This window comes from Aulostomus chinensis, chromosome 17, assembly GCF_037954235.1.
Source record: "Aulostomus chinensis isolate RoL2024-O1b breed Wild chromosome 17, RoL_Achi_v1.0, whole genome shotgun sequence".
Classification (NCBI taxonomy): Eukaryota; Metazoa; Chordata; class Actinopteri; order Syngnathiformes; family Aulostomidae; genus Aulostomus; species Aulostomus chinensis.
Window position 1 is genome coordinate 23,260,705 of NC_141336.1, and position 23,297 is coordinate 23,284,001.

General features: G+C 45.5%; 1 protein-coding gene across 4 annotated transcripts in view; it reads right to left on the reverse strand.

Annotated features, from left to right (window-relative positions):
- The window catches only part of daam2 (dishevelled associated activator of morphogenesis 2), a 99,250-nt gene extending 76,479 nt beyond the window's left edge, over positions 1–22,771 (reverse strand). For 3 of the 4 annotated variants that reach the window (XM_086183736.1, XM_086183735.1, XM_086183738.1), the window contains exon 1: positions 22,541–22,771. The gene's annotated coding sequence lies outside the window, so the exon portion shown is untranslated. Of the gene's footprint in view, positions 1–2,003; positions 2,259–22,540 lie in introns of those variants that run through there. The other variant, XM_086183734.1, reaches the window with a different exon arrangement.
- Between the last annotated feature and the right edge of the window lie 526 nt (positions 22,772–23,297).

Below are 23,297 nucleotides of genomic sequence, written 5' to 3' on the forward strand. Positions count from 1 at the left end.
CAACCATCGTAGAATGAATGACTGTGAACGTTGCGAGGTGCCTTTTCATGCTACTCCGATCTCATATATCAGCCATTTAAAAGTCCAGCCTCTAGTAAAAGCAGTAGTAGTAAAGTAGTAAAATGGTAATAAAAACACTGAGGTATCTGTTTGGAATGTTTTCCATCCATAAACCATCAGACTAAGGCAAACCCTAAGTAGGCATCCATAACCAATTTCACATGTGGAAATTTGGAGGGCCGGTGTGCAAACTTTCATCACTGTGCTTTCGACACACTGGAAGGATTTACAGCTAAGATGACAGCCTCTCAACCAGGACAGGCAATGCTTCCACATGGGAAAAAGGGGCTTTGCAACTTCTTAAAATGAGGAGCCCCGGGTGATTAGGAGAGGGTGTTGAGGCTGGTCAAAACCTCCACCGAGTATTGGCTTCCCTCGGAAAACACGGACACAAAAAGAGATGCCGACATCCCAGGAAATGCAGGTTTTCGACAGGGTTGAGTTGTTGAGGAAACATAAAACATGGTATGACTGCCAGATAATTACTTGCACCAAGGGACCGACATAGTCCCATCCTCTAGAGCTGCAATTCATGTTTACTGTCGTCATTAATTGGTTAATTTTCTAGTCCATGTCTGAAAAGGCTCAAGAAAAATTCCCAGAAGGTTCTTCTGTGTCTCTTCTTTATATTGCTTCTTTTTTCTTTCTTTTTTTTTTTTTTAAAGCCAACAGTCATAGAACCAACGAATGTTGAATGTTGAATTTATGATGAAATACTTGTCGCAGATCTACAGTTTTCCTCCCTAAACCTGTTAAAACATTATTTTTAGGATCTCAAACTGTGGCGGAGGGGGCAAAAGGTTTCTATTTCACAAGGACAAAGTGCATTTCATTTACTTAAAAACAAAGCAGACCAAAATTAAATTGCTAAAAGCCAAAGTGAGTCTGGAGTGAGTCGAGTCAATAAATGCAGAAAGTGCTGAAAATTGCTTTCTGACAAACTATCAAATAAGCCAGTGAACCTGTTGCTAGTCCAGGTTTGACACTGATTTATCTGCAGCTAGCTGCTGATAATGGTTGGTTTTCCTCACGCAGTACTCAGTGCGTACCCATATCCAGGTACGCACTGAGTACCGTTTGATTCACACTCGCAGAGTAGAGCTCGTCGTAGGGTCAGACTGAGGTCAGAGCACATTCCCACTGTATAGGAACCTCTTCAGAGGGAGTTTGGGACAGGGCCCAGACCATCTCTACTAAAAGGGGTCAGTTTAGTTGAGCTTTCCCAACATCATACCAACTGAGGCAAAACAAACCAGGGTCCAACTGAATTTGACTAAAAGAAGCAAAGTTGAAAACAACCTTCATCGTCAAATTACAATTGTGTCATTTCATCCAAACATGGATATCAATCTCCTTGAAGTCATTCCTCTGTTGCTTCCATGCGAGGCCTGTCAAAGCGAATCAACCTCAAACGATATTTGTTAAAACTGAATCCATCAATATGCCAGCAGCTTTGGTGGTCATGCAACACAACCACACATGGGGGGGGGGGGACATGCTGTCAACACAACCAGAGGAGCGCAAAATCAAGACCATGCACATTTAACCGACCTCCTTTAGCTGCTGTTTATGACGTCTGAGGCCACTGTAAAGAGCTTCGTTCCGATCAAAAACAACAACAACAAAAAACTCTGAAACTTTATTATCTTGGTGGGATTAGCAGCGCTTGTTGCCCACCAGCTCTTTCTTCTTCTTTTTTTTGGTCCAGCTTCTTCTGAAGATACCAACTAATGTTTATTTCATTGGCTGAAGTAGTCAGTTTTCCTGGCTGGATTGAGCAGCGGGATGCAGTGCATGGATGAACCGGGTTTACGCTCTAACATCTGTAGCCCATAGTGTGTGCAATCCCCCACGGGATGATCTGCACTACAGTGTGGCTATTACTCACGATGGCCGACGAGGATTAGGCGTATCAGTATCAAGATCAAGTATCTACTACTTACCCACTTCACTCAAACTGCGATGAGAAATGGTTCGTCCCTGTATGTGTCGTGTCACTTGGAATGGAAAAGAGGAGGCTCTCGACAAAGCAAGGAGAGAAGATTTTAAAGGATTCCTGTGTACCCTGGAATTATTTCCCTCTTTTCTGCCATTTGGAATTTTCTGCGTTTTGTCCCGGAAGTCATAGAGGAGTCTTAGCGTTGTTTCTAAACTGAAAGCTGCTGCGTTGTGTCTGCTTCCCTCCCTGAGTTTCTGAGCTCAGCTCTGGGTTTCAGCTGACTGTGCTGAGAGCTGGGCTGTTGACACTGTCCCCACTCCCTCTCCCCCGCCCTCGCTCGCTCACTAGCTCTACCCGCCCGATTGCAGCACCAGCATATGACAGCAGCGTCAGTGAAAACTTGATAAACCTGGGGATGTGTGTTTGTACCTGCTGTGTACATACACACTGTGGAGAGAGTGAAAGATGAAAGGAAATGACCTTTGGCAACTGGTGTTTCCACCCAAACACTCCTGCCCACAATTCCAGCTCCACCCTATGCATTCCCTTACTAAGCGGGGGGGGGGGGGGGGGGGGGGGATATCGCACACAACGCCCAAAGGAAACCCCTTTTCCTGTCTCGTCATCCCTTTGCCAGCACACATCCGACACAAGCACATAACCATACAAAGCCACATAAGGGGCTCCTCATTCAGAACTACCCTATGAGAGGAAGGGGATTTCCCTGTGGTCCAATCAACTCATTGAAAAAGGAGGCGAGACTTTGATTCTTGATTGTACAGGATTGTCGGCCTTTTCCAGTTCACACCATTAGCTCAGCCACATGTAAGGCATGAAGGCGACAGGGCGTCAGCTGCAAGGCCGCATCGCAGTACGCAGTGTGAGAATATGAGAGGTCACCGGGTGCAGGATACCCCAACACTCCCCAGGCACCATCTCACTACCCCAGTGGCTCCGATCCACTCAAATCCTCTTCACTTTTATCCCTGGACTATTTGCTCACTAGCTTTGTAGAGGCGACTTGTCCTCTAGTGATTCCTAATCAATGATTGATTGATTCCATGGTTTCTTATAAAGAGGAAATATAAAGACCTACAGACAAGTTAATGGCGAACGACTGCAGTATTAAAACACTTACCAGAGGAGTTTTAATAGAGCTCTCATGACAGCAGTGTATGTTTTGGTCAATCATTTTGGGAGTAGCTGGTTCATCTACAGGGCTTTGGAGACAGACTAGGGCTGCATAATTACGGCCAAAATGATGACAACAAGATCAAGATTACTTAAAATGATTAGTAATTTTACTTCAGTAAAATGTTAAAAAAAAAACAACAACAACTTTTCATTGCATTTGAATATGAATAAGAAAAATCGCATTGTGGCAGGAAACGTCAATGTCCGATAGCGGCCTCTTTACACCAGGGATCCATGAATGGAGTTTGGCAGGACACGGCTGTAGACTGTATGAGCGGCTTCTGCCAGTGTGTTGGCAGGGGTGAGTAGGCATTCCACCAAAATCGGGAATTATTCAATAGCAAATGCATTTCAACACAGGCCCTCTTGCTGATTAGCGTGTTAGCTTCAGGATAGCAGCGTTTCCCTCCGCTAGCAACTCTCCCCTGCCACTTGTGCTCCCTTCAAGAAACAGCTTCCTTTATTAAGAAAACTTTTAATAAAATACACCAGATTTATAGCCTGATTTCCCTGGAAATACGCGAAGCATTGATGCAGACTGGGACAACTGGGATTGTCATCACCACATTTCCTCCACAGTGTTTCCACAACATGTCCTCCTCTGAGTGAAGCAGCGACAGCCCATTCCAAACACGCACGTTGTGACTCGGCACCGTTTTAGTTGATTTAAAAAGTCATATAGCCTGTAATGCAGGAACCAGTTTAATAGGCCATTTTCTCATCAGAAAAAAAGCAGGAGAAAGTACAGGTGGAAACTCTAACATCAACATTGGCTCCTGTCCCAGTAAGCCATGTCAGTGGGTGAGCAGGCACCGTAGCAGGGCCCTGCGTCTGGCTCGCCGACACCAAATTTAGCCACCATTAGCGTTATTAATTCCACCTTTGCTTTTCCTGCTTTGAGGAGCCAACATGTCTGCTGTGAGAGAGGACCTACTCAAAAACCACAATCCATTCCTCGTCAAACTGTTGCACTTACTCTCGTCTACATTAATTAGAGCCATTCTCCAGTCAGTCATTATACATCTTCTCTTGGGAGAAGAGAGATGACATCAAGTTGCTGGTTACAGGGTCTGGGTGCATTCCTGAGAAAGCCCAGGGGTGCATCCATTAGCCGGGCTTGGAGAGAGAGAGAGAAAGAGAAAGAGAGGCATCAGATCTCCATGATGTTCTCTGTCTCTCACTGCCCCCCCCCGTCCCGGAGGGATGAGACCTCGAGGGAAATTCAGTCGAGTAGAGTGCACTTCAGCTTTATCACCCATCACAGCCTGGTAAATTATACTGGCTAATTAGCGCAAATGAAGTGCTGCCTCTTTCTGATAAACATCAACCTTTTTCTTCTTTTAAAAAGGTGGAACAAAATTACACTAATAATCCTGTTTATATGCAGCCATGCAATTTCTGACTAGCTAGCTAAGTGGAACTAAAGTTCGACGCCGTTTCCCTCCAGTTCGGTAAAAGAACTATGAGACTATCACAATTGCAATTTCCTCCTTTTGTCATCAGTGAGAGAAAAGGCTGCTCAGACCCAGCGACTACCAACATTTCCTCATTGGAAAAAGGAAAATTCAGTAAAACGGACAAATTCTGAAAATCCAACTGGAATATGCCGTTCCATGACCCCTTATCAATTTTGGAATATTCGTGTGCATGTAGGCGTCTCTCATGTCCCCGTGTGCGTCAGGCAGATACGCTTTGATGACTCTGCTCCTCTTAAAGTGAGCAACTTTGCTAGTAACCCGGAGTTATCACATTACATTGAGTGCTACGATTGACAGCTTCGGCATATGTTGAGCTAACCTGAAACTCAGGTGGGCCGCTTTGCTCCCAACACATGTGCGAGCTGTGAAACGGCACGAACAGCTCCTGACAAGCTGCCACTCACTTGTCACTCAGCTCGGGTGAAGCTTGCAGTGCTGCCGTTTAAACTCAGGACGCGGATGAAAAACTCAACCGTGAATTGAAAGCAGATATATTTGCCATGAGAGTATCAGCCACAACAATGCAGGAACAATTACAGCCCAGCTACCAAAAGCAAAATTTAAACTTAGAGGAGTGGTAAAAATGAACCTGGTACTTGGCGGTCACCCAAGGTGGTCTTCTAGTCCCATAAACTACCCTCTCATATATGCGAGAGCGGTCGAACTTGATAACAGGCAAGAAACAGTTGGAGGCGAGGCTGTAAACAGGAGTTTAAAACTACAGACACTGGCATCTGAGGAGCTCTTTCAGGGGTTGTCACTGAAGAGAAGCAGCAAGGTTCCTCCTCGAAAGCGGCAGCTGCCAGAGCTAACATAGCAAATAGTCAAGTTTTACGACATGTTGTTCCTTAATGTATTATTTAGAGGTTCTTCTGACCAGGCAGCTCTCACTTAAGTTTGTTTTGTTTAAGCCAGGAATCCCTTGTGACAGCACTTTGCACACAACCATTTCTTTCACGCCCGCACGGAGATAAATTGCCAGGGAGAACAAATACCGCCACTGCACAAAAGCCTGAACGTTTGACAGCATAAACACGAGGGCACATTTTTATACGTGACCTAATTGTATGTTAGCAATAACTCATATCGGGGAACAGTAGATCATCCATCTTTCAAAAGCCTACACAGAAAGTGGTCTGATGACCGTAAAGCCCTGAAACATAAATCTAATGTCAGGCACCATGTTTTTATGGGGAAATTCTAGCCTGTGGTTATCATTTACACCACTCCTGTGTCATTTCCTGCCACCTACCTGCCTACTTTCCTATGGTTAGGACGCTCTTCTACTCCCCTTCCTTCTACATCCATCACTAACACCTGCTTTCACCAGCAGTAAGTGGGGGTGAGCAAGCATTCAGCAGGATTACCAGTCGTTTGGGCTGAGCGAGGGCCTTTTTGGGGGGGTGTTTTGCAAAAGTATCTGAATAGTTCTTTTGTCCAAGATGCCGACTGGGCAGGGTCAAAGGTCACCCAACCGCTTGCTTCCACAGTACCTCTGCTGTCTGCCTGGGCTTGTGCCAGTGAAATGCTGTCATATTTGGACAATGGTCCGGTTTTCTGCTGACTGACTCATGACAGCTTCGTCATGTTGACCACTGATGTAATGGCTTGATCTTTGGACATGAAGGCCATCAGTCAAAGGGTCTGAATAATAATTCATCTCAGAGTGCATCACTGAGAGGCTACAGAAGTAGCAGATCCTTCTACGCCACATGGAACCCATACCTTGGTTTTAGTACAGCACTTTTCTCCACTGCGAGTGCAGGTGTATACACTGTAAAAGGAAGACTGACAGAAAACTAATGGGAAAATAAGGTAACGGAAAGGAAAGCACTTTGTTCTTTTTCCAGATGCTTCTATTCAAAAACATGTTTTTTATATTCCACTTGCTATTATATTGGCAACATGGGGACTTCCTTCCACAGTGCAGCACCAGACACGACAATTTATCACTCATTCTCCATCCCACCATTCAGAAGAAAACTGCTAAAGAGCACAGACCAGTTCAAGAGAGACCTTTAGAATTTTTTTTGGTGACCACAACCTGAACCTCAGAATATGTCCAGCATCTGAGCCTTTCCAGGTGTAAAAAGTGCCTTTTTAAAAGCCATTTAGAACAATGTGAATCACAGCTTTTACGCCCCTCAAAGGTGCTGCGCGTGTCCATGTACGGTGAAGTATGTCTGGGAAGTGGGATTGAAAAAGTTTGGTTCAGTTCTAGTTGCCTCCCTTCACACATGGTCATGGCGGTCAGTGTGTCTCCACAAAAACATCTGGGAGTGATCTGTCCTGGTAAAGAAGGCCCCCTGTGAACAGGTGTGTGTCTGTGGCCATGAGCTAATGACCTTTTTTCTTGACCCTTGACCTCTTGTTAAGGGTGAGGAACCCTTTGTACCCGTTGGCACCACTCGAGACAAACGATGCTGTCTGAACTGCCAAGGTTACTTAAGACTGACGGCACATGTGATAGGAACGCAGTCCCTGAAATTGCAGGCTAGAGCTGCAAACATAGAACATTTTAGCTAATCGGAAAGAAAAAGCTTTCAGAAAAGGATTTTTTGCCAAGTACGATTTTACACATACGAGGAATTTGGTGTGGTGCTGTTGGTAATGACAGACTATAGCCTATCATGTTTACCTACAGTCCTAATGTACAGAAATAAACAGACCCCAGTTGTAATTATGCATTTTGCATAATGCTGCGACAGCGAGAGTAACAGCTGACCAAACCTTTGAAGCCGCCATGACAAAAAATAACTGTAGAATCTCGTCTCAACAGATTTTATCACTAACCAGAGGAAGTGGAGTGTCTAAAAATAGTCCAACAATTTTCTCCTTCTAACCCTTTGGTCTGGCTTGACCACAATAGGTCCAACCAACCCAGCTAAACCCACTGTTTACTCTGTGTGACGCTACAGAAAGCAAGTGACAAACTGCCATTTTGCAAGAGCTCCCTTTCTCGGTAATGCTAAGAATGGTACCACTGCAGGGTGTTGCACTGCTCCTCTCCGCAGATGAAAATATAATAACAAACACTTCCTGTTTATCTTTACAGTAGGTCAGAACAGTCTGTTCTGAGATGCTATTCATTCCATCACAAAGCATGTATGTGTCACGCCTTCATGCTGTAGGAAAGTTGTACAATTTCACAGTGAAAATAGAAAAATGTCAATGCCCCAAAACACACAGCCTTAAGCTACATCTGTAGATCATTCCGAGGAGCTCATCCCAACACACAACATGCCAAAAAAAGACAAATTGAGGGATTGCACCACAACTATGTGTGGAAAACTTGCCAGGCAAAATCGACCTCTGACCCAGTGGCATCACTCATGCACACGTGCCTCGTGTTCCATCCAACCACACAGAGTTTGCGCAGCTGCCTCTTGTATGGTGAGAAGGGTCAGACATGTTGTTCCACTGATTTACAAGCCCCTGAAGTTAGGGAGACCTCTACCACATCCTGTTTCATTGCTGGGAGGGGGCTCCCTAAATGTTACACTGTTGTGCTGTCAGTGACTTTCCAGCAGACAGTCACATGGATCAGGTTGGTGTCCTCTAGATCAGAGTGTCCCCTCAGCCGCTGAGATGCTGAATCTGTGAGATGCGTCGTTACAGGGTTGGGTCAGGGCTGCGCTTCTGTTTGGGCTGATAAGCAACACACACATCTCTGACTGCAGGAAGCTATCGCACGCAAACCAAGTGAGTAGAGAATAGATTGCAGCCAAGCTACACCGATAAGGACTCAATCTTAATTTGTCATTCCATTCTTTCCCCACATCGGAACACAACAAGGACGCAGCATCATCTGCCCTGCCTGCATGACTGCTACTGTGCAGCTTTACTGTGTAAACTACATGCGTGCATGCTGGGGAGTAACAGAACTCTTGACAGGCATCTGCTGCAGTACATTTATCTACGACAGGATGAGACAATGAGCAAATGCAAGTGGGAGCAAGACAGACAAAGTAAATACATATAGAAGCATGCTGGGCGCCTGGTGTTAGAGGAGCACAGTATTGCTGAGGGGGCCCATTGTTGCCGGATTACACGCAAGAGGGGTGAATTATGGTGTTGATTAAAGCCAGCTGAGGCCGGGGCAGGCTCCTGGAGCGGCAGGAACACACCCAGAGCCACGTGCCCTTAAAATCCTTCTGGTTTCTTTAATGGCACATACTGGTCCTGTGTACTTGTTTATTGTCAACTGCTAAAACTCCACATTAATCAATAAAGCGATATTGCTCCCAAAGAGTATTATTCCATCCAAGTACTAACAAATACGTGCCATGAGCTCACAAACACGTCTTTCAGCACTGCATCTCTTCTTTGAGACTCTAGAAAAGGCCATTCATGTATATTTAGCCTGGAGCTAATGGAGCCCCCCCACTCACCAATTACAGGCAAAAACTCCCAGGTGCATCGTGCAGTTTAATCCACAGCTTCTTTATCCGCTACCATGAATGAGAGAAGAACCAGAAGTGTTGGAGTGTAATGCACAGTGAGCTTGAGTTTGTAAGTGGGCATCTTTGCTGTTGCTATGGGGGCGCTATTAGCGTCAAGCTAAACCTACATGACTGGCTCTTTTTGCATTCTGGAGTCACAAAGAAGAAACACAGAACGGGAAAAATGTCTAGGAGAGTTAAAGACACCTGCAAAGACAAAATACATTTTTAGGGTGAAGTACATTTGTCACACCCACCCACTTTCCCATTTATTGCAGTGATTAATCAGTTGTTTGGAGGTGAGGCAGCGAGCAGAACTCCTCTCTCCAGCTCTGTTTTCCCTCCATTCTTCACACGGTTGTCAGTCCTCTGTGTGCAACTGGGTGCAGCAATTAGAATTCCTTTGAGGACAGTACACGTTTGAATCCTTAGACCCAATTACATGAGTATCACATGACACCTCTTACTGAGTTTGGGACGTTGTCAAAAAAAAATGACACTTGTTTCTTTAAAGTGTTCCACCGACTTAAAGCTGCTGCTGTACGATCGATACATTACATTAATATTGTGTCACAGGATTGCTTGTATGGGAAGAGGGTTGCTGGTCGCCATTTATCAGACGTAGCCATTTCCAAGCAGCTGTATGGAGCTCCCACATGTCTGAGGAGTGTCACTGCTGCAGCTGTTTTACATCCACTGAATGCTACGTGCCAACACCAAATACTAACCAGACAAATGTATCATATCAGAGCATTCAGCCACAAACCCCCCCCCCCCCCCATTAGTAACTGGATACCAAAAACCCAACTCTGCGTGGGGTAGCAAATTACCAGACAGTTGCAGGTGCCTTTATTGCAAGAAAGAAGGAAATGCTAACTTTCTTAGTATGACATTAAGGTGAAACACTCACTTTACTGCATTCCAACACTCAGCTACGGTCACAGGCTTTGGTTAGTGACTGAAAGAATGAGCTTCTCTTGTAGGGTGCCTGGTCTAGACAGCAGGTCCCTCGCCACGTTCCATTATGGAACGCACCGTGACTCGTGTATCATACCAGTTTCCTGACTACTGTTGGGTTAAGAACTCCACAGATAGAGACTGTTCTCTCAGCGAGTAGAGGCACAGCCCTCTGGCAACAGTGACTCCCTTTCCCCGGGATGTATAAATAGGAAGTTATTGGCCATCAAGTTTATCAAATCAGCGCCCAAGGAAGACTGTGTCTTTGATCCGTTAGCGGCGTGGTCTTAACTGCTGTGACACATTCACACAAACATTCATACAATTGCGTGCCAGTCGGGAGAACTAAACAGTTCAACCTCTGCTGGGCTCGATGAGTCGTGCATCCGTGGGGATACGCTAACTGCACTCTTGTGTAGTGCCCAGCGCATGTGTGACTGCAACCTAATTCACGGCCTGGCAAAATATTAGGAACATCTCGCAGTAGAAGTTCAACAGCACCACAAATTACAGCCGCCAAGACGACCATTAAAATAAATCAACAGCTCTCTCAAACAGTCTCAATAAAACCTGAACATTATAATCCTCAAGAGCAGAGGATTTATATGTTATTTAAATGTAGTGCAGATGTTTCGCATTGTTGTCACACTATGAGAACTTCCATTCCCTGGCTCCACAGGATGAATTCCTGCTATGACAAGAAAAAAAAAAAACTTTGACCCCCATAATACAAATCTGGGTTAATCACATCTGCTTTGGCTGCATACAATCAACACACATTGTTCCGATTACATGCTATTTAAGTTAAATGCTCAAGTTGGGCCTCCAATTGTTGTACCATTGCACGCTGCAACAAAAATGTGGGTCAGCGTCCCCCCCCCCCAGCTTTTCCTCTCCTTGCATCCGAGTTTCCTTCATAGAACAATGAGTCTGCCACTTTTTCCCCTTCTGAGACAGTAGAACTGCAGTGAGAGTTGGCGTTACAATGACCTCAACGATCAGTAAGGTGCACAGAGAGCGAACGAAACCGCCCTCAAAAGGTGCCCCGAGTTGTGAACTCAGTGACTCTCTTTATCTCTTTCACCTTTTTAACACCCAAACTCAAGGTCAAAACTGATGCTTTATTTATTTATTCATTTTTTTGCATAATCGTGTGTTGACAGTTAACCCTAGGAGGAAACGGGAGATGAGACAAGAGGAAAAAGGGATTCATCAGCTGTTTGAGCGGCACTTTTCCTCGAGGGAGGCAGAACGGCTTTGTCAGCTTTGGCCCACTGATCCAGTTTCACTGAGATACAATGATGGAACGTGGAAACTGGGCAGAGGTGTCAGTAGAATACCACAGCTAAAAATACCATACAGCTACGGTGACGTGAATTAAACTGAAGGGTTTTCAGTCAAAGGGGATTCTAATGACAATAAACCAGGGTAACATGTTGGGGAAGATTCTCGGTCATCCAGGTCATGGTGGCAGAGCAGTCCCCATCAGCTAGCATCATGGCTGGCACAAATTCCAAACCAAATCAGTAAAAGTCTGAATTCATCAGCTCTAATTCTAACAAACACGCCACACAAATGGACCACAGCGGGGCGTCTTCCCTCCATTCTGTTTCACGGGCCTCCCATTAGCAGCTCCTTTTCCTCTTCCTCAAGAGCTTGGATGGAATGCAGGATGTCAAGGTAATGACAGGTACAGTGTGAGAGTGTTTTCCTTCATTTGCGCAGTACACAATGAGCCCATAAACAGCGTGTGTGTATACAGCTATTGCTTTCACAGCTCCTGCTCCCTACTGAGGATTGGAGCAGCGCCATCCAAGGGTTGAGAGATAAAGAATGCACAACATTTCCTGTCTCGCAGTGCACCGTTCCCCAAACATCCCTGGGTTTATGCGCTGCGACTTGTCTCCACGGCAACCCTGGCTGCAAATCCAGTCCCAGCATATGTGTGGTGGTAATCCAAGGAAGGGAAAGAGTGAGACATGAGGCAGTTTAAGAAGCAGACTCGCAGCAATTCTGGAAAATAAGTTTTCTAGATGAGTGGCATAGAAATTCTTTGAAATACATGAAATACCCTCGTGCTTTCAACTTGTGAAGTACTGCATACTTTCATTATACTGCAGATTACCATTCATGACTGTATTTTATTGGTGTTTAGACCACCGGCTTGTCTTTTTATGACTCAACAGGAGGTCCATAACCCAAACCTCACCTCACTGCAGCCTCGAAAAATCTGATTTGATTCTCATTGGGTAATAGGATATGAGTTATTGTTCCACGTGCGCACACTGATGGCTGACATTCACAGCTCTGTCAAAAATGTCACTTCCCTCTGGCTCTTGGTACCCCACAACCACTTATCTTAAAGTAGTATAACACAAATCCCCTCTGTATTTAAGCTGATCTATGTGCCACTGTAGCCCAAGACAATCTTGCAGTTAATTGTGCATTTAAGGGATTTTCTTTGTCAGCGTAGAAGGGAGGGGATGGGAGGACAGGGACATGTTTATGAGTTGTATAGCAGCATTAATGTCTGCAACATGGGTCCAGTCTGTCTAATACCTCTAATCCACCCCCACCACTAGCATCAATCCTCGTAGATGCGGTCAAGGGCGCAGTTCCAGTGCCACTGCGCTTACCCCAACCTGCACCTCTCCCTGACAATCACAATATCCGTCAGTCGGCTCATGCTACATGGCACAGACTGGATTTTTTAAAAAGCCATTTTCTATATGGATCACTGCCTGAGGAAATATATTAGGCTCTGATACTGCTTGAAATGGGCAGTGCAGCCAAGCTTCAACGCAGGCCAATTCCTGCATTCAGTGTGTGGCTGAACAATTCCGATGGTCTGGCACACGAAGCAGAGGCTTACGGGTTGTCTTTCCATCACTCCACTGCTGACATGATAGATCATTCTACACACACGTTTTTGCAGAGCTTGTCACTTTAGTTAAGTTGACAGTAGAAAAAAAAAAAACATTATTAATACCAGCCGTATCCCCCGACTTGCAGACCAATAAAGGCAAAACAGGTCACAGCAACCACTGCCAACACCACATTAGCAGGGAGACGTTAGAGGAGAGCCACATAACGGCACCAGCAACAAAACGTCATGCATGGGAATGGATAACTGGCTAACTAGTCCATGGCAGGTGGGAAAGACCTGGCATCACAGGCCATCTGGCACAGCGAGTACTGATGCTCAAAATACAACCATTGTATACTCACGAGTGGACAAACGAGTTTGCTCTGACATACTAACAGATATATACAAGCCCCCATAAACACATTGTGGATACATACAAGAAGCTGACCAAAAATAAGCTTCTCTCCGCTTGCTATGACATGGCTGGGTCAACTGAGTTTATCCCACTGGCTCCTGGTGTTTGTTTACACCAACATTTCCTGAATGCTAATGGAAGATAGTCCCCTGGACAAGAGGAAGTAGAGGCACAGCACACAGCTCTGACAGAAAACGGCATGGTACCCAGGAGGAGGAAAGGGGAGGGGTCAGTAGCTCAGTAACCATGGAAACCATACTAAGACATCCCCTGATGCCCAGATGTGATATTTGCTGTGAGCGGGTGATGATTAGAGGATGGCAACTGCTGTTATAGTCTGAATTCCTCCTCTTTCTCTTCATTTCCTTTCCATCAACACTTTTAAGAATGGAAAGAGGAAGTTCCTTGACAAAGTCAGGAATGAAGAAAAAGAGAAAATGAAAGCTAATGATGGCAAGTGTCAATAAAAAGTCAAAAGGGAGAGTTAGGCGGTTGCATCGCCATTGAGTAACAGTGTAGAAGGAATGGCCTGGTAGTGCAGAACACCAACAGATGCTAAATCTGGGAAATGGAGAGATTTTATAACAGTGGACAAATAAACACCTTGCCTTTCAACAGTCCATTTGAAGTAAACCTGTGTGACATCATTCGGCCTCTCTGGAGAGATAAAAGTAAAAGGCCCCATTTCAACAGGCCTCTCCAGAGACAGGCCCCTATTCATACCGCCTCTGAATGCTTTTGCTGTTGCCAACCACGCGGTTTGTCACTTGGCGAAAAGGAGTTTTTTTGAGGAGAGCACTTCGCAGATGAAGGATCTCTGGCTTCGGTCCAGTGTTCAGATTGGTGTATTTAGCTACTTGATAGTGAAAAGACAGAACCATTTGTCGTCATCGCTGGATCCTCACTGTGTCTGCTCATCCGTCTCGAAGCTCAAACACAATGAGATGGCAGTTAGCTCAGATGAGGCATTTGGATCTGGGAAAGGCACCGTTAAAGTGCCTGCTGCTGCTTTCTGTTGTACTTAAGAGCTTTGAACTGCACCATAAAGTCCTTACATGATTTGAAAGAAATGCTTGAGAAGATACGGATGCCAAATTTAGAAATCCAACAGTCGAAAGAATTATGACAGTGCGGAGCTTATAAAAATGTTTTACCGTTTAGTAATGGCCTTTGGTCTTAAACTAAGTGGGATCACTGCTGCAGATTTATCTAATACAATGTTTAAACCATTTCTTCTTCCTCGTGTCAAACAATTTATAATCATATGGTTTCCAAAACCTGCAGGTGAAAGGTCTTGTTAAGCTGCTCCAGCCTTCGTTCACTTCAATAAACACATTTGTCACACACGCAAAGTGAACGGCCCATTTAAATTGAATTCAGAATGAAGAAGGGAAGCTTTTGACGGCATATAGGGAATCAAAGACGTTATAATAGACATTAAAATATTCAAGTTTTGCAGGGATATTACAGAGAATTGCAAAAACTTACATTACCTATGAAACAGATATAAAAGTGAAATGTGCCCACATGAAAATGTGAAAATAGAGGCAATTGGCAAAAGAATGCATTGGCAATAAAGCTAGAATTCAGAGTCTAAATAAACCAAGCAACAAACTTCGTTTAATGAGACGATTCCTTCAGCCAAATGACACACGTGTACATGACCCAGAAGTCTCATTAACAAACTCGCAGCAGTAAATTTTTTACCTATTTCAGTTTCAATATCCAGCTTTAGAGCCAGGACTTACTCTGCAACGACAGCCAAAGTAAACCCACTACTACGTGGCCCATTCTCAAAAAAACTCTGTCACATCGAGATCCATGTCTCCATCTCAGCCCCCCCCCCATCTGAAGTGAATAATTGGTGGGGAGTGTTTTGCTGCCAACCTTCTTTATCGCTGCGCTGAAAGGCCTGAAGGATCTCCCCCTTCTGAAAAGATAAACTGTGTTGTTGAGCCGGCTGAGTAGACGGGAAAGGGATTGGTCATACAAATGACTTTGATTTGGATCTCAAAAGAGTGAAGAGAGGAATTCTACTGCCTTTGCCACCACTAGGAGTTGCTGGGAGGGGAAGGGCCCCTGAGCAGTGGTGCGGCTCAGCCTTGCTGAGCCTGGAGGACCTCAAGGGAAAAGCCAGTCCAGAGAGCGGGGGACTCTCACGGACTGTCGAGAAATTTTCCCACAATCAAACACACAAACAGATTCGCAGAGGGCAGCAGAAAGGACCCCTGTCCACTAAAGAGACGGAGAGGGAGGGAGAAAGGGAGGAAGATCTGATAGTTACAATAACACAAAGGATTTCAAGCTATGCCATATCGCTTGTGAAGAGGCCCCTCGTGGCAGTGCTGTCCGCAGCCAAACACGGTTCTGGGAAGGACATTTAGTGGCCCGAGCAAAGACTCCACATTGAAATATTTAACCTGTAGAAGTGAGCAGGTACTGTAAAGGCCGCCTCCACCAGATGATGTGTAAACCTGCATGGTTCATTGGTAAATGACCTCATTAAGCTAATCTGTCTTCAGCGCTGCTACGAATACCATCTGCTAGGCATTAAATGGTGTGTCAGGCCACTGAGGACATCTGGATTGGTAATGTTGAGGAGTTTAGGCTAATTTACAGATGAGTTTATCCTGGGAGAGCAACAATGCAAGATAACACGTCAGGGGCTAACAATCTAGGCCCGATGATGGTGTATCCGTTTGGCAACGGGGCCGAAATCTAGCCTCATGACTCCAGACTGGATGACTTCACTCAACCAACTCAGCATGTTAAGATAATCTAAAGTACACATAATGATTTCTATTGAGCCCACCAGGCAGTTGGAAAAGGTCAAAAGGTCACCTTTCACTACGGTTAACTGTATGTGGGGTTAATTCTCTTAAACAAAACAAGTTTGACCTCTGGTTCGAAGAGCTCCATCTATTGTGGTTTGGCTGCACAACTTATTCTTAGGATTCCTCGTCTCAGTTTTGACAGTTCTTAGAGGACAAATACCAAAGAACTCCAACATCAGGACATTAAATCCTATGAGGATACATGAGGACGATACAAAACAAACCCTGCAGAGGAAACTGAAAGCTTTTAATTTCTTCCTGCAGTGTTGTCGGTCATGTATCCGGCTGTGTTTGTCCAAAGCCGCCATTCTTTTAGAAACTGATGCACATCTGCTGGATGTCTAAGAGTTACATCTTGAGAAATTGAGGCATGCAAGCCTCCTCTCGGGTGGGTCAGCAAAATTCTTCAAACTTCCTTTTATAGAAGTAGCCCCCCAAGCTGGATATTATAAATAAGAAGCTGGAATGCAGAAAGGGAAAAAATAAACCTGCTCTTGTTATCTACACCCAGCTGTGCAGTTTAGAGGCCAATCCTTGGAGATGATGTCACACTGGCATAGCGTTACCGTTAAAATAGTGCGCACTATAATTTAGAGTGGACAGCAATCAAACTCCACTAAATATGGACCTTGAATTAAGGTCACATACCTTTAACTGAAATAAACCAGGCAACAACTGCAACTAGTGCTAAATGCCCCATCTCTGAAAGTACCGCAGGATTAGCCGCAATCTCAGTATAAGATGCATGACTATGATTGGGGGAATCTCAACATACAGTATCAGTATGCAGAGTTCAGACCATATAGTCAAACTACAACATCCTAAGAAAAAAGTTTTAAGGTCTCTTTGGTTTTGGCTGACCTCAAGGTACTGTTGGATTCTGGGTTCGAGTAGCGCCGGGGAGCAAGAGAGCAGGTCCAGGTGCAGCCTTACAAGCTAATTACAGTGGCAAAGTGAATTTGAGATGCAGAGGTGAGGGGAAACCTGTCGCCGAGAGAATACAGTGGGGTTGACGAACTGGAGGTTTGATAAACGATTCCATATGTGCTCCAGATCCCAAGTGAAAGAGCTGCTTTGTGCTCGGCGAGGTAGCACGCGCACACGTCCCATGTGGACCATCCCCCTCTCCTTTCCCTTCCATCTACTGACAAAACCAATCTGCTGCTTTCTCTGTAGCTCAGGGGTAATATTAGCCAAGCACGGGGGGCAGGAGCAAGGGGTTTTGGATGCCCAGGTCTCAAGCATCCGTCCTGCAGCCTATTGACGGGCTCTAATTGCCTGTGACGACATGAAGACAGGGGACCCAAACAACCACGGCACTAGGTAAGTTCTCTGAGAGGTGAGGGAGAATGGAAGGTGGAGGGACCAAGTGGGGAGATGGGAGGGGGGGGGGGGAGACGTATTAGGATAGTTTCAACCTCCATTACCCATGCTGCAATTTGATGAGGAAATAATTCTTGAAGACGTTAAAGAGACAATCTAATGTGAGCACCTGCTGCCTGTGTGTTCAGCCTGGGTGTGATCGAAGAGCCAATCATCCTGCAATCATGCCAACTTAATGCAAAATAAAATCTTTACTCTGGCCGCAAGCCCCCCCCCCCCCTTCCCCATAGAATCAAAACAAAGCGTGGTGAAACTGAGAATTAAATTGCCCCTAATTTATACCAGCGGTGGAAACAAGCAAGTCGAATCGGGACGTCAGGCGGCGAGCTACTGTTTGCAACAACACTACGCTGGTTGTAGTGGTGCACAAAGGCTGGACTGTGAGAGAGATTCAGGTGTCTATTTTATGATGGAATACCAGGAATTTATGAGATTTTAATCAGCCACATGATTGTGCAATTACACAATTACTTTTTTACATTTGGTGGGAGTGGAGTATGTGGGGAGACTGAGGGGTAATAAGAGGAGAAGGGGTGGATTAAGGAAGGGGGGGGGGGGGTCTAGCACTATTTTGGTTAATAGATCCCAATGAGGTTTCCAGCTTCAACTAAATAGTGTGACCAGTCACCCATAGATGCTGGTCAAGGAATGTAGTTTAAATTGATTCATTGCTGGCCTAAAATACACTTCTGCTTGTCTCAGAGAACACACAGGAGTGCTGTGACAGACGAATACAGAAAATGATTCTTTGGAGATTTTGTGTTAAAGGTGCCAGCAAATGCACATTAGGATCCTTTCATACTACAGCTTCACAGTTGGTTGAGCCTCATGCTGATCTGATGCTGAAGGGTCTTTGGCACAGCAGGGCATTCCTGCCACGCAGCACTTCCTCTCCAACTCAGGTGCTTCACGGCGGAGAACAGCCGCACCACTGTGTGGAAGAAACAGACCGAAGCCTGTTCCAGCCACCCATCAGCAAGACCTGAGCAGTGATCCCCTTTGGCCAGGCCTGAGTCTACAAACCCAGAGATCTGAGACTTGCTCGAGACTGAAGAATAACATAAAATGTTGTCATACATCTTTCAGTTAATAAGACAAATTACATCAAGCGTTTTTAATATATTCAAATCGACTTAAATCCCCACATCTGTATTTATCCAAGAATCAAGCTGAATAATTCTCGCTAAAACGTCTTCCAGACAGAACTTGGTGCCCAAAATGGGACACGTGCTTAAGTTGATCGACAAGAAGGAAACATGAGTTGAACAAATCTATCAATCAGTTGATGATTTCTTTTTCAAGTACTGCTTAAGACTAAGAGTGTGTGAGTGTGTATTGGGGGGGGGGGCAGTTTAACAGACACAACAAAGCGTCTGGTACTGGATTATGCCCTTACAGCCAATTACTCCCAGACTCCTTTGCCCCTGAGCCAAAAACTGCACCGATGCAGCAAGCGAGCGAGCTGCCTCCAAATCCACCACACCAAGAGGAAGAGCGGGCTGGAACAACGATTAGCGAGAGGTCATATGGATGCGTGTTCTGTGCCCACTGACTTAATTACAATGCGTTGCACTGATTCATTAAACATTGCACTTCCAACATGTGATTTAAACTAATTAATCCAGAAAGCTCAGGATACGCAACACTACTGATCTTGAGCCACAAGAATTAGTCGATAATCAAGGGGACACATTTACTATTTGGGTTGTTCTCATTCCACCATTCAGTGCGCTAAGCTAACTAGCAGTCAACCCAACCACCCATCCACCCAACACACACACACACACACACACACACACACACACACACACACACACACACACACACACACACACACACACCTCTCTGGGGTCTCAGCCTCCTAATGCACACACAGAGGAGAGACGACCATCCATCTTCCTGTCCGGCTCTGGGGACGATAGCAAATAAGCGTATTTCCCCAAAACGCCAGTGTGTTCCTTTAAATCTAAAACAGCTCAGAACCATAATGCAACAGTTCTAGGGCTGCAACGCGTGGGCTGTAATTAAAATAGTCATTGCTGGCCTGATCTAAACGTACTACAGATTGAATACCATGCCGTCGCCCCCACCCTACCCCACCTACTCAACCAGATTCCCACCTCACAGCCCTGATGGACACCTGAAAAACTAAGAAAACATCTGGGTCCAGTGGAAGCCAGCAAACCTCTGCCTGTGTGACTGGTCAGGAACAATGGCCCTGTCTCCCTCGACCACCCTGCCCTGTGGCAGAGGAGCTCAGACTGGGCACACACACACCACAGCCACGTGTGGCCTCTTGATACCTGCTAACATATGCAGCCACCCTGAGGCGAGCAAGGGTCCAAGTCATCCTTCCGCCCCCAGAAACACGCAACGAAAATCTCAATACTCTCCGCTCAGTCAGCAAGGATACAGCCAGAAGCAGAACACATCAGCCCAGTGGCCTTGTTACTCTTGGATCAGACCTATTTTTCTTCCCTCCTGACACACACAGGTAGCTGGACAAGGATCGTGCGCTATAATCAAAACATTGAGCCTAAAAATACTCCAGCCAAATTGCTGGAACAGCTGCTGTAGTCAGAGAGAGAGAGAGAGAGAGAGAGAAAGAGAGAGAGAGAGAGAGAGAGAAAGAGAGAGTAAACAGACAAATACTCCTTTCATATATGTATGATTTTACATGCTTGAAGCTGAAGCTGTGGAAAAGCTTAAAGCGTATTAAAAGCTCAGTGGATTGCAGCTCTGCTCAGGGATATACAGCCAGCAACAGAGCGAGGCTTTTCAATAAATCCATCCATCACTGACATCCATTAACTCAAGCCTGCTGGGTTCAGTGGGCAGCCTATTGATGCCTGTAAAGTATGTGCATTACACATTGTTAAAATTTCTTTCGACAGCCTTACATGGACAAATCCTGCAAGCCACTTACTCACAGTGGGTTAGCATGATTAAAAGGTAATTTCTGTGTCATAATCCGTTCCGCTCTTTACACCTATAATCATCCTTTTTTTTTTTCCTTCCAAATTATTATCTGTTCTTATTTATTTCCTCTGAATCAGTTCCAAGGATCACTGCGGCTTACTTGACGCGCACTAGCAGCACGATCCAGAAGGTAGAATGGAGCGGATGCTAAGAAGCGTGTGTGGGTGAGGAGGAGGAGGAGGAGGGGTGGGGGTGGGGGATGATTTTGTGCTTATCATGGTGCTTTGCTTGTAAAGCCTCAACAACTGGGCAAGAGGACCTAACGCCGCATCACCGCCAGATGTTGAGTTAGATTAAATAGATGCCTTCCTATCCCGTAAACTGACTTACAGTGTGAGTTTGAGGAGGCGTGGAAGCCCCCAGTCCTCCCATCCAGTCCCCCATCAAGCTGGCCAGCTCTCCCTGCCTCCCCTTCCAGAAGCTTCCTTCCTCAACTGTTATTAACATTTCCATGTTTCCCACATTTTGTATTGTAAACTGTTGTCTCGTCTGTACCAACATCTCCTGCACGTCTGTCCGTCCTGGATGAGGGATCCTCCTCTGTTGCTCACCCTGATTTTTCCCTGTTAAAAGGGTTTTCTATGGAGTTTCTCCTCAGTCGATGCGAGGGCCTTAGAGTAGAGGATGTTGTTGTGATGCCATGTGAAGCCCTGGGGACAAACTGTTGGTGAAAACGGGCTCTACTAATAAAATTGCCTTGCCCCGTGGGAGCAAACACTCACCTCACATATCCTGATTAAATATGCATCAAGTTGTCACAAGACAAAACTATAAACCAGCAAGAAACTTTCAGCCTTCATCCGCTGGCATTGCCTTCATTCATTTATGATATTCAGACAGCAGAGTCTGCACAGAGACACCTGGTTTACATTAGGGGGTTGGTGATGGTGGTGGTGGGGGGGGGGGTGTGTGTGTGTGTGTGTGTGTGTGTGTGTGTGTGTGTGTGTGGAGGGGGGGGGGTTATTTAGTCTGCTGATGTGCTGGATGTAAAACACTACCTGAAGTGTCGCTGGAGCCAAATTTAACTCAAGAGAAAGGAAACTGCAGCTTCTTCTCTTGAGGACATAGTTGATATTCAGCTGAAAGTCTTGTTTTGGGGGGTTATTTTTCTGGAGGACATCTTCCAAAAGCATGATACAATTCCCCTTTTACCACCAAGATTAACTAAACTGGGAAAAACAAATATTTTGCAAAATGAGGAAGAGGAAAAGTGAGTTACTAAGATCAGAGGAAAAAATCTTTCACTTACTAAGAAACAAAAAACACTCCACACTGCTCAACTCGCCCAGAGAATAGAACATGGGTTATATATATATATATATATATATATATATATATATATATATATATATATATATATATATTTTTTTTTTGCAAAGGGACCGTGATGGTGCAGCAAAGAGGGGAAGCAGCGCCCTCTGTGGACGGCCAGAGGAATAAGTCCCTGCCTGCTTAGCCCAGTGAACGCAGCCTACTAATATCGAGGTCAAATGCATGGCGCATCATGTGAAGGCAGCGTGCAGGAATCAGTTCATCACATGCAGGTGTTGGAAGAGAAGAAACAAACACCCAACCCGCTGTGTGCGCAGATGATAGCGGGAGCTGAAGGTGGCTGTCATGCGCCAAATCACAAGTCACATTCATTACAATGTGGCTAACAGCAGGTTAAAAAAATAATCATAAATAGCTAGATGGTGAAAAATATCAGCCACTCATCATTTTACCGGCAGTACAGCAGCAGCAGCCAGCAGCAGCACATTTAAGAGCAAAGGTGTGGTGTTGATTTTTAATGCTAAAAAAAAAAAAAAAGCCAGACACAGCAGCCCAGCCTACCCGGGGAGAGCAGCCGTCCTCCAGTCTCCGACCCGGGCTCTCGTGTCATTTTTCAGCCGAGGCTGCCTTCGCCTCCCCGGCTGCTGAGCACCATCACCAGCTGAAACACGCACACTGATTTTGCGGAAGAGGGGAGGGGAGGTGGAAATGGTGAACTTACCTTCTTGATTATTTGCGGAGAAACAGTTGCTGCTGGGTGATCGTAATAATCCCTTCTCGTTGTCAGCAGGTTTGAACCAAAAATTACAAAAATAAAATAAAATAAAAAGGAAAGGAAAAGACAAGAAATCAGTGTTGCCGGGGCTGCACGGAGAGGGAGCCGCTGCCCTGCGCTGCCCGAGCGACGCTGTTCATTCAGCGGAGTGATAGTGGCCAGAGAGGAGGCTGTCAGTTCGGGTCAAAACAGCAGCAGCACCACGCCTCCCTTCTTAAAGCCACCGCACTCTCTGCAAGCGTGCGTGAGGGCGGTGCGTGAGTGAGGGCGTGAAGGAAGGGGGGGGGGGTGGATGAACGCGCGTGCGTGAGTGAGTGCGTGAATATAATGGTGCGTTCTCACTGCTCCCGATAAATAAGCAGCCGGGCATTAAAGCCTTTAAACATCCCCTCTGCTGACCACAAGCAGCATTTATACGTTTATGTTAAAGCCCCAAGCATAGCTTGTTCCCTCAAATTCGCTATTTTGAGGCCACAAGATACAAATCCATGGATGAAAATTAGATGGAAATTTACAGGATTGATTTTTTGATGCCACAATATGCAACTTGTTGCCGCAATGAGGCGTTTTGAAGGCCGTCAGATAGAAAAAAGTTTCCCTGGCTTTTGATTGCGCTGTCACCTCAATCTAGTTAGTAGCAGGTTGAATCTGTGGCCTCCAAAAAAATCCAAGAAATAGTGGGAGGAAGCCATTGGTTGTAGAA